The following is a 13,463-nucleotide window of genomic DNA, read 5'->3' on the forward strand; positions in this document are numbered from 1 at the left end:
ATTTAGTTGCATTGAATTCACGTTTTTTGCAGTTTCATAATTTAGCAGCAATTAAACCTAAACCAGCTTCGTTTTTCTTTGTAACTCCTTCAATCTGATGATGTGCGTTTAATGCTCGTAATCCAGATCGTTATAAACAACAAATCTGGGAGTAGAACCATCGTTTAAAAAAATGGAAATAGAAACAATGTGTTTTTATAAGAAAAATTAAAAAAAAGAAAAAATCAATACATTTTTCAAATACCTAATTTGTGTAAAATTAAAACTATTAATATTAGAAAAATGTTGCTAGCTAGAACGTTTGGACACCCATGTACAAATAAGCACTTAAAATTGGCTTTTCAAAAACGGACACATTGAAAGGGATTATACTTTTAATCTAAGGTCTTGATTGTGACGAAAAAGGAAGTCACGAGAGGTATTCGAACCCAAGACTTAGGCTGACGAACCTTCGGGTTTGAATCCCGCTCGTGACAATTGCTTTTTCATTTTATCCAAGACCTTAGATTAAATGAATAATTAATTACAATAATTATTTCTATCAACTATCACTGCTATATATATGAATAGAACGTGTTTTTCTCATAGAGTTGGTATTTTCTGCCCTTAATGTACTTTTTCCAAAATCAAAGGTTTTTCTGAATAGATATTCAAATAATGTTCGAAAATTTTGCTAAAGTCTTGATGAATTTGCAAATTAAAATATAAGTTACATCGTGAAAAAATATTTACTTATTAACTTTTTAGAAAATTGAACAAACCTTCAAATTACTGCAATGTTGGAAAGCAGAGCTTATGCTGAAAACACTTATTCATTTGCTTTTGGGCTATATTTTTACAAAACCAGAATGTACATATGTGCGTTAGCAAGCAGGTTGTATATTTTTATATTTAATTTTTTATATTTTATAATTTCTTTATTTAAAAAAAAATAGAAATTTAGCATTAGATGGAATCTTAATTCAATTAATTCTCATTAGAAGAAAACATAATTGTTTCTTAAATTTTTTGTTTGTAGACCAACTAATCGACAATAATTCCTAAGAATTATTTATTAAAGATTATTAAAAGCAAATGGTTACATTTTTATTACCAAAGGATGAATAAAATGATAATTATAAAACGTAAGAATAAACATATAGGAACAAAATAATAACTAATGAGTGTCAACTTATTTTAATTTTAAAATGATTACTACAAAAATATTACTTTCTGGGCAGAAATTCTGTGTCAGAAATAAAAGTGACCAATTAATGAGTAATTATTGATTAAACCAAAACAAACTTTTAAAAATATTCCGTTCTTTGTAGGTGAAATATCGAAAATACATGTTGATGTGTCCAATTAAAAAATTATTTTGAATATTTTTTAATTACATAATGAATAAAGTATAAAAATAAATGCGCAAAATATAAATTAGATGTGTTCATTCGGCACAGTTACACTGCGGTAGGTCGGCAAGTGATCATTCAGAGCGAACCATTTAAATGTGTAAGTTCTCCCCCTTAAGGTAGCAATATCCTGTTGGATCAGCATAGGTCCCGAAAACACTGGGATTCCTATCCCTTTACTCTCTTTTTTTGTTCGATTCCTGTATTTAAAAGGGTGAAAAGTTCGTCCGAGAGGGGTACAAGGACCGGGCTTTGAGGGAAGCAAAACTGGGATGTGGGATCGGCGAGGGATTGAGGGCCACCTGATAAAAGCTTTCAGTCCTGTCAATAGATCACATCCGATATGGGGTTGCGGACGGTCGTTTAAAAAATTTTCCTCTCTTGCCACATTTTTCAGCAAATTTACACCGATCGGTGTTTCATTTCGTTACTTGACTCGTTATAAGGTCTTACGGGAAAATATTTTATCCGTTATTTAACACCTGTTTTAATATTTATTGATTCATCGGCACAAGACTGACGTGGAACAACTACATCACGATAACGGAGTCAAATATACACAACCGAATCGTGCTATTAAAACACATAAATACGCCAAAATTCATGCTAATTATAATAAATCTCATTGTAAAGATCCTCTTATCTTGTTGACGATGAGTTCTCGGGAACGGAATGCTCTTTTTTTCACGATACTCTTCCCCTCAAAACGAATACGTACAACATATTATCTGGCATTGGCTAATATGCGTAATACATACAGTCGTGGTCAAAGAAATTCCATCACCTATTTTTTTTTAAGTTTTAATCCTAAACGATGTTATAATGCAACAGTATTGTTTATGTTTACTTATAAGTATTAAAGCAAACTCAAAGAATGACACTTAGTTTGGTTTTAACCACTGAGACGTATAAAATAATTTTATTTGCTCAAAATGTAGAATTTTAAGCAGCTTTCTGTAACACTCGCTGAGGTGGGATTTTCTTCACGAGAAATAGCTAAGAGGGTAAAGGGTCACCAATCCACAGTGGTAAGAGTTTTAGAGAAAAATCTTTCTCAAGATAGCCTAGAGCGGAAAAAAGGTACTGGGAGGAAAATAAAAACAAATAAAGAGATTGGACCGGATGATGATGCGATTGTCGATAGAAGATCGATTCAAAACTGCCAAGGAAATATCAAGAGAGCTAGCAGATAGGAATTTAGTTAGTACAACTAGAGAAACTTTTGGCCGACGGTTGAGAGAAAGTGGTTTATGGGCAAAAAACCAGCCAAAAAACAATTTCTCAATAAAAAGATGAAGGAATTACGTCTAAATTGGGCGAAAAGTATGAAAAGTGGACATCAAAAGACTGAAGAAAAGTGATGTTTTCTGATGAAAGCAAATTTAACATCTTTAGCTCTGCTGGAACTCCTTATGTAAGACGTCGTGCACACGAAAGATTTCACGAATCCTGCACCTTGAAAACAGTGAAACATGCGGCAAGTGTAATGATCTGGGGATGTTTTTCCTACTTTGGGCTTGGCCAGATTAACGTTATAGATGGCTCTGCTAATGCAGAACAGTACATAAAATTTTGGAAGAGAGTTAATCCCCTCAAAGAAAAACCACCTTACAAACTGTGATGACTTCATTTTTCAAGATGATTCTGCTCCATGTCACAGAGAAAAATCTGTAAGTGCTCATAATAATTGGCTTCAAAAATGTAACCGTCTTTGTGCTTTGTACTGTTTATTTTCTTTATGCTCATGTTTTTGTGTAGGTAAAGCAGTTTTAAATGGAAAATGGGATCTCAGCATTGCCATGGGTAACAGTCCCGATTTAAACCCCAATGAGAACTTGGGGATGATCATGAAGAAAAAAATTAATCCAGCCAAGCCTAAAACTAAAGAGGAGCTGAAGCAAACGATTAAAACTACAAGGAATCAAGAGAACATTAAAAATTTGTTTGACTCGATGCCAACAAGAATTGCGTCAGTGATAAAGGCCAAAGGTGGATCCACAAAATATTAGAATTTGTCTAACATATTATTGATGACGGTTTTTCATTTTCTGTTAAAACCATCAGAATTGATAAACAATGCGCCGTTTTGGAAAAAATATAGATTTTTTATTAAGAGATGCAATTTCTTTGACCACGACTGTAAAGCCATAAAAAAAAGATTGGACGTGCCGAGAGACTGGAAGTGTCAATAGGAGGCCTGGTAGCGCATTACGATGCCGAGAGAGGACAGAAATATTGTAATTGCTGCATGACGGAACCCATAGTGCCTGCCATACTCCAAATGAAGTAAGTTTTGGCAAGGCATTTATGAAAACAAACGATTCGTAACACAGCGCTCAATTGGTCAGGTCAACTAGCTGCGGATAGTGATCTAAAAGCCTTCTCTGCAACGCATCCCATATGTGCTCAATGAGATTGAGGTCTGGTGAAAATGGGGGAAAGGGCAGGTAGGAAATTTCCAGGTATTCTAAACAACGATGAACAACTCTGCTTCTACCAGGTCAGGCATTGTCATCCAGAAATCGAAAATCCCTGACAATTAGATCCCTGGTTTGAGAGATGTATTCCTCGATAATTTCTTGGACGTAACGGACTCGGTGTGGTTGCCTCAAACGACATGGACTCCAGTTCATCCTCCAGTGTAAATCCCAGCCCAGATCTTACACCGCTTTCTCCAAACTGCACTGAAGGGAGAACTGGGGCTTTAAACGCAAACCCTACTCTCGGTTGACTCTTCGGCGCCTGCTATCATTGTACAGTCAGAAACGCGACTCAGACAGAAACGGGACTCATCAATATACATAATAGCATTTCAAGGGATGTTTCCTTCTAGGTGCTAGTTGCGCCATATTCTCCTGAGTTATTAGTGGCGGGCTGTTGCTGCAGGTCGTCTCAAAGTGGCATAAGATGTTACGATATGACGCCAACGTCCCACAAACGAATTCGAATCGTTTGAATGATAAATGCCAAAACACCATGTTCTTCATTTGGGATTGGGCGGGCACTGTGGAAAGGGTTCCGTCTTGCTGAAACGACAATATTTCTGTCCTCTCTAGGCGTCGTAATGCACTGAGATCCACCATCAAGCCTCTTATTGGCACTGGTTTCTCGGAATCGGGATAAAGGCCGGGATAGCACGCTCTGAGAAACCCCAACTCCCTCTGCGATATCCGCCGGTGACCTCGGTGACTCATTCTCAATAATATTTCAAACTTCTGGTTCAAGATGATGTCTTTCCACGATTAAAGGTAATATAAGTGGATTATAATGGAGAAAAGACGAGGGAGGTGTCTGTTTACTAAATGAGTAATCTTCATATTTACTACTCTTAAATAAATCCGTTGGTAAAAATGACGTTTAACAAATTTTTTGTTTCTACTTTCTATTCTGCTTTATCACACTAACAAAAATATATCGGCTAATTAAATTGAAATCAATAGAATAAGAATTACAAATATTCCTATTTATTTTTGCGCAGTTTAGATTTGTTTGAGCTTTCTAGAAAGCACTTTGCACTGCGCCCGCTTACTAGTTCACTTTTACTAGTCTTTTAGAATTTATTCTTAAAATTCAAATAAAATGTAATCAAAAATAAATCTAACTATGTACAACATAAAATTACAAATAAAATAATAAATCCTTGCTGTGGAAATTTTTGAACGATAATCAACTTTGTAATCGAAAATAATGATGTTAAATAAGTTACACAGTTACTGAAAAAAATTATTACCGGCTTATATACTTATAATATATATACTACAAAATATAGCTGTTTGGTAGCCTATCTCAAGCTCCGAATACATTTTAAATATGGTGCAAAGTGTCTTCATCCATTTCCCCACTCGTGCCAGATAAACACCACCCATTTCTGGTCATTTAAATATGGGGAAGTGCTGATTCCGTTCGAGGGGTTTTGGTTCTAACTAGACTTGCTGCTCGAACAAAGATAATTTGATACAGTTTCAACGTAATGTTTTTCTTAATAATATACACCTCTAATCCTTGTTGCAATTTGTAAAGTTAATACTTCAAAAGTACGCCAGGTAATTTTAGTGAGTTGGACGAGAGGAAAGGGTTTGGTGGAGTTTGTTACAAGTTGTAACTATTTCTAACAAAGTCGCAAACAAATAGACTATGGAGGTCAGTTTAAAGGGTTTTATTAGAGACACAATGAATTTTTCTTAGAACTTTGGATTGAAGAGACTGAATATGGAATGGTTGAAAATTTCAATCGAGACATTTTTAATTCTAAATTAAAATTAACATTAACATCGGATTTGAACCTCCTGGTAGTGACACTTGTAATTTCTGTGATAAAATTGATATTACTTTAACTAATGTTAAAAGAAATAAGAACTGTGGCTCTGCTGACGAAACCATAAAAACAGTTGAAGATGAGAAATCGTTGCATCTCATGAAAGCCAAAGCTCCTCAACACCTCCTAAAGCATTGAAAAATGATACCAATGAATGGACTTTCACTATCGTATTTGACCTTCCGCAAGCCCTCTCCACCCTAAATTGACTAGTGGTATTCACTATTCAGTTTTATAAACGGAAACTCTGGACATACAAATTTTGCATCCATAACATTAAAACGGGGGCCTCAAAAATGTGTTTGTGGGACGAAACTACAGAAGACGTGGACCATGTGAAATAGCAAGTGGTGTTCTTCACTACCTGTCAAACGTCGATGAGTTATAACGTTTAGCGATAACTGCCTTGGGCAGAATAAAAATTTGAATTTAATCTTGGCCAACTTTGATATATAATAAGATAAATTTGATGAAATCAAACATGTTTTTATGACGTCTGGTCATTCCTATCTTCCTTGTGACAGGGACTTTGGGCGCATCGAAAAAAAAGGTTCGACATGCCAACGTGTACTCCAAAAACCATTATGGGTACTTCATTGCGAAATGCCTTAGAAAAAGAACCATTTACGGTAGTACAAATTACGCCAGATTTTGTTTTGAACTACGCTCTTTTTCAAAAATCTCAAAGAAAACTCAGCTCCAAGGAGCCAAATTCAAGGATGGTGCCGTTTTTGTGTTCAACAAAGAGTACAAACAGGGGTTCTACGTCCACAAAACTTATAATTTCGGCGTCAAATCTGCAGTTAACCTCCGGAAAGGAAAGGGCAGCACTTACGATCCATCCATGTTCATTCTGGCGAATATTACGCCAACGCAGCTTCATTATTCTCCTGCACCTTGCCTCCTACTAAACTTAATGACATCAGAGATCTCCTGCCATACGTTCCGTTACTGTGGTGAATATATTTCAACAATATTATTGAAAATAATCAATCTTCCATACCCAAACTCAACGAGGAAACGGAAGATGACCAACCCGATTATAAGGATTAAAAAATTAGAAATTACAACCCGCTTGCATGGGGCGTCGGTGGCCGCAACGGTTTAGGCGTTGACACGGCGCTCATCACTGTAAGGTAAAGGTCCCGGGTTCGAATCCAGCGGCCCTGCATTCGAACCCGACATACTTACAAATGAGCTTTTTTTCAAAAACTCCGGAACCCTGAGGGTTTATATGATCTCTTTTGTTGCGAACCCTCGTAAAAAACAAACAAAAAAATTAATTAAAAAATTTAAAAAAATATATATATATGCAAAGTCGTTTTATTATTATTTTATAAATAATACCTACGTTTTCAGGATAGAGACTTTATAAATAAAATGTGCGATTTTTGAATAAATTGAAGTTCGAACAAATTCCTGACCAATCTCTAGATGGGTTATCATTAATAAACGAAAAATTAGGCATCTTTCAACGAAAATAAATTTAACCTTTTTTGTTGAGTTCGCCCTTCGCATCGGCAATGGAAAAATTATTTTCTCAAAACCTACTTTTGTTTAGTTCGCTCTTCGCATCCGCAACGCCACAAATTAATGTATATTTATATAGAATTGAGGTCCTCACGTCTTCATTTTTTTTTCTATCAGCTTTTATTCAAATGTAGGTGCATGTGTGAATAATTTCTCTCGTAGAGAATGCTGATTTATTGTCAATTGGAGCGAAAATTTCTCAAGAGGGCGAACGATGTTTGACAAACAAGAGCGTCGTGAAATTCGCGACGACAGCTTTTCCGTTTATAGCGACGGGGAAAAGACCACCGCCCGAATAAAGAGGATAATTCATTCCGGTTTGTTTCTTATTTGCTTTTCTTTATTTGCATTCATTATTCATGACGGCGCCATCGATTTTTCTTAAATGCTCTTCAAGCACTACGTCTTTTATGTGGACGAATGACGAAAAGTAGTTGCAACAGGAAATCTAAATCTTATTTCGATCATTTGTGTTCGATATACCGATCCCAATATTTTATTGAATTAATTATATTTTTTTCCCGGAGGTGTACGTACACTGACACAAATATTTTCTTTACAGTTTTGTGAGGGTTTTTGCTTTATTTTTACATAGTAATTTTACACTGTTATACGAAATTACCCTTGAACGGAATGCATTATATTGCTGTGACACTAAAATGGTTGTAAAACACAAATTGGCCAGTAAAGGGTGTATTAAGTTGTGCCAGTGTCTTGATAAAACAGTGATAAATAAACTGTTAAAAGCACGATCATTTGAATGCGTAGAAACAGGTTAGCGCTGGCAAATTCAAATAACACCCAAAGGATTCCCGTGGTCCTGGGGGCATTAATATAAAATTTAACAGCCGGGCACAGCTAGATTTTCATGAAGAGTTGCTCCTTATCACCTCCATAAAGTCCTTGGGTGCGGTATTAACACAGTAGTAAAAAAATACCACAATAAAGTTTATTTCACTCGACCCTTTAAAAGAGGCCTAAGTTGTAAGCCTTTTATTGTACTGAACCAGATGTTCTTGGAAAAATCTATTTTCTTCCGCCATTTTATTTGTTATATTTTGTTATCTTTTTATGTGATCATAAAAATTATTTAGTAAATTTACATTCATAGAAAACTACCCATACCAATAAATCCATTATATTTCGTGAACCGATTGACCAAATAACTTCTTTCAATTAATTAATCTTTATGTAAAGTATTGGTTGAACTGAAAAAGTTAGTGTCACGAGGGGAATTTGAACTAATACCTTACAAAAAGATTAATTAAATAAAAGAAGTTATTTGTCAATCGGACCACGAAATATAATGGATTTAATAAGTAGAACGAAGTATATCTTGAATTAAACCTCTCCGTGGCCATTTCATTTGTCGCCGAGAATCGAATCCTGACTACACGACATTTGAAATATGGCAAAAAGGAGGGAAAATTCGAAAGTTAGGTTGAGATAGGAAGTTGGTGTCCGAATGGATCGAAGTCACGATAGCTCAATTGGTAGAGCAGCAGCGCATTTAACCGAAGGTTGTGGGTTCGAATCTCGCTCGTGACACCAGCTTTTTCATTTCAACCAATACCTTACGTAAATACCAATAAAGTTTTTATAACATGTATTTTTCTCTGGCTTTTTTCTATACTATCACAAACAATTTACTTATATATCTATGAAATTTATAAACAACCAACAACTATATTGTTGTTTTAAAGGTTTTAAGAAAAAGCGTATTAACAGTTATTTTCTAAAAAATTGACCAGGGACAGCGACAACCTTTAAGATTAGATTTCTCACGGCAAGTCTCTCAAGTGCGTGATGGGTATGCAAAAAAATTGAATCACTAATCAATGAAAAACACAAAACCTAACTAAAAACACTTTTAAAAAAATTAAACAATCTAATCGATAAACTAATAAAGAAAAGACACAAGGAACATGAAAACTTACATTAAAATAACCACATCCACATTGGACTTGAAAACGCAAAAGTATGTAAAAATCTGACAATCAACCCAAGCAACATTTTGACTACACAACTAACAACAGCTCACACAATGGTATATAAGTTTAAAACAAAAACGAAGAGGCAGAAAAACCAAAGTTCCTGCTCACAGTAAGTAGTTTTCCAACGATCCGGATTTCGAGCTTTTATGTCATCACCAGGTTGAAGGAGTTCTACAACCACGTCTCTCGACATAAATTGCAAAAGTATAATTTTACATTATATATAGCAAGTATAGTAAGTATACTATACCGCACTCACTCCTTCATTCATCATTTCAACTATCTTTTCCTGGTAATTGGACTAATCTGTTTCTTTAAAAAAAAATATAGTTCCTACGCACAGTAAGTTGTTTTCCAACGATCCGGATTTCGAGCCCTTAGCCCATCACCAGGTAGAAGGATTTCTACAAACACGTCTCTCGACTTGAATTGCAAAAGTGAACCCGCCGATACCGCCGCCAACGCGACGTTCCAATGGGAAGTTGGTTTTTTAATGGCGCTCAATTTGAACGGGCCAAAAGCGGGAATTATAACACAAGTAAATATTATAATGGTAAAAATTTAATATTATTAAATTATTATACAAATAACAACAATTAAAATAATTAAATTAATTATTTTAATTGTTATTATTTGTATAATAATTTAATAATATACCAACGCAACGGCGGGGGTATCGGAGGGTTCACGTTTGCAATTCATGTCGAGAGACGTGGTTGTAGAAATCCTTCAATCTGATAATGAGCTAAGGGCTCGAAATCCTGATCGTTGGAAAACAAATTACTGTGAGTAGGAACTTTCTTTTAAAAAAAGGAATACTCGACGTTCCTCCATCACCTAATATATAACTAACCAATAGATAGGGTTCTTAAGATTCCACCGTCCGTCTATCAGACTAGGTATTCACGCTAATAAATACATTCACTTGTAACACACGTTAGGGACACAAAACTATCAGTGCTATAAACAATATTCAAAAATCCTGTTTCCTCCAAGAATCGGGACAGGGGACCTAGAAACACACTGCCCGATTCGGGCGGCATTCCCCCACGTTTGGAACCAATGATTTCCAACCCATCAACTATGTGTGGAGTTACTCCAGTTCGTGGTGAACAGCAAGTGCACAATGAGATGAGGGAATGAGAACCTTTTTTTTAGAATTTTAGAGATTTAATTTTAGAGAATTTTAGATACAACAAATAATGAAAATATTACATTTTTTATATTTCATTATGTGTTCACTGTTTGCAAAACGTTTGCGTGAGAGGAAAAACCATTTTTTTTCTTTCTTGATAATTTTGTAATTTAATCTACAGTCCTCAGCACAAGAATTATTATTTCTTTAAGGCTGGTTGAATAATTTATTTTTTTAAGCATTATTTATATATTAATTTAATAATATGTTTTTATTATTAAATTTAAAGAAATCAATAAATAAAAAACTAATAAATTAACTTACAAAAGATGTAACAAACATGAATTTATTATCTACCTATTGATCTCGTTTAGAAGCATTCGACTTGAATGTCAAGATTTTCAAAAATAAAATGCTGTCTTAATAAGCAACTGTTAAAAATATCTGATTGGTTGACTATGGCGCATTTGTTTTCATTGACCAGTGTTGTCTATGTTCGCAGATATTAAATATTGGGTAGCCGGCCGGGTGTGGTATTGCTGAACCATAACCGTATATCGGCAGATTGAAAAATCGTCCCATTAAAAACGAAACCGTTAATCAGAATTGGCCCCGAGAGGAAAAAGGGCCATTGGAAAGAAGAAGTGAAGGTGAAAATGTTGCGGGAGTGGCGTTTAATAGGGTCATAATTCGGTGCCCGTGTTCGCTTATGGAATAAGAATGGCTCATCCATGGCCCGAGAAGGATTCGGTCAACCGGAAAAAATCACCTTAGACCTTCCAGAATAGTTTTTAATCTAAACTCACAACGTGTTCAGACTCTTTATGGGATTTTAATGCTCTCAAATCTTTTTCGATTTCCAATGGCTCTAGATTCGGAAATTTTTCCACTAAAATACCCGGCAGTTGATTCCCAAACGTCTTACTCCCTACTTTTGGTATTGGTTGAAGTACAAATCAGTTGCTTTCGTAATTTAACAGCGGTTTGGTAAAGTTGGTTTTCACTTCAATGTGTTTTTTGACAATACTTTAAAATATATTGCTTTATCATTCTTACCATATAATATTTTTAAGTTTTTATTTACCAAAAACTAATATAATATGGACGTTATTTATTATTATCGTTTGAGGCAACGTAGATAGTTCTTAGGATGAATGTTGGCCTGCAATTTATTTGAGAAGACTGATAAATTCTTTAACGAGGGGAATGTAAGGTTCATGTGTGGTGTTTAGTGACCGGTAATTAATGATTATTTGGAGATCGTGAGATGCGGTCTGGTGTGACGTAGGTTTAGAAAGACATTTTCTTTATAGTGCCAACGTTTCGATCTTTATTGAGATCATCTTCATTTGTATAATTTCAGCAATGTTTATAAATCCCAGGCCCTGAAGATGATCTAAATAAAGACCGAAACTTTGGCATGGTAAAGAAACTGTCTTTCTAAACCTACGTCAACCATACCGCATCTCACGATTTTCAAATAATCCTTAGGGTCATAGTGATGTTACGGAGTATCCGTTCCCGAGTACTCATCGTCAACAAGACAAGAGGATCTTTAACGTCCGCACCTAGCCTTTTCGGCCTTATCGGACGTTTTGATTCTCAAGATGAGAGCTGACGCACTTCGTCCGAAATACATCAGCCCGTCCCCCCCCCTCGCGTACTCCCTAGATAGAGAAGGCCACTCTATCTCTCTGAGTATAGAGGCTCCCCCAGCGTAGAAACTTCCGGGAACGCCCCGGCAGCGGTTTTCGTTTAAAGTGGAATTGCTACCCACCCCCTAGATGACCACTGTCTACGGCAAAGAGCTCAGCTCTACACCTGCTGCACGCATTCGAGGGACGCCAAAGGCCTAGCCTAGGTGGTCCGATCCTTCGCTTCCCCAAGGGTACCACGCCGGTCATACGCACAACAATGCAAAGCATACTCGAGTCAAAGACGCCGACTCACTGCCCGCTTCCATCCGCTTACTTACGCATTCGAGGGACTGATGATCATTACGTCCTCAACGCTTACATGCTGTCGTCCGGTCGCAACGTCTCCCGTGAGCACCATGGGGTACTACTTTGGCCATACGCAAGCTTCACGAAAGGTCAAATAGAAGACAGTCTCTGTCTAATTTCCCGCCAGGGGCGAGTGAAGTTACGGAGTAATGAACATGGAGAATTCTTCTGAAGAATTTTGATTGGCATGCTTGGATTATTTGGCTATTAAACTGGTTAGTGGTACCCCACACCGCCGTCCTTTATGACCATGTAGGTCGAAGTAATATTTGCACAGTGTTCTTTAATTCATGTCTGATTTTAGTTGCTCTTTAGAGTGATGTCTGATTTTCGGTCCTAAAAGTCTTCGTAGTTGTCCAAAAATTGTCAGTTTGGTTCTTGTTGTTCATATATATCTCTTCTAACCGTCTAGCTATTTACTTTGTGTAGATGGCGATAGCAACGCAAAACGGTAGCAGAAGTTTTCTATCAAGGATGGATTTCGCGGTTTGGAGCTCCTCGTCGAGTAACAACTGACCAAGGACGTCAATTTGAATCCTCATTGTTCCAGTGTTTGCTGAAGTTAATGGGTATCCAGCGACTGAGGGCCACTGCATATCATCAACAAGCGAATGGCCTAGTGGAACGTTGGTATAGAAGTCTTTATTATGCTCTAACAGCCCATATGGACTCAAACCATTGGGTAGACCGACTTCCGACAGTCCTCTTAGGTCTACGGGTCACCCTCAGAACCGACGCACAGGCCAGCATAGCCGCATTTGTTTATGGGCAGACACTCCGTATACCAGTTTTTTGGAGCCTCATCTATCCCTACTGACATAGAAGCATTTTTATGAATGAACAAGAGAACCTTTGTTCCGGCTGGGTTACTACTGCGACGCACGTTTTCCTCAGAAACGACCGAAGTAAACATCCTTTAACTCTAGCCTACACGGGTCCGTACAAGGTTATAAGCTGTACCAACAAGGTTTTACAATAAAGTTATTATCCTACTATCAAGAATTTGAGTTGGCGGTGAAGCGGCACGAGTGAAGACTAGTAAATGCTTCGATCCTGGTTCGAATCCTGCGGCCCTGCATTCGAACTCGAAATGAA

Source organism: Cimex lectularius, unplaced genomic scaffold (genome assembly GCF_000648675.2).
Source record: "Cimex lectularius strain Harlan isolate CLEC.00 unplaced genomic scaffold, Clec_2.1 scaffold354, whole genome shotgun sequence".
NCBI classification, from domain to species: domain Eukaryota; kingdom Metazoa; phylum Arthropoda; class Insecta; order Hemiptera; family Cimicidae; genus Cimex; species Cimex lectularius.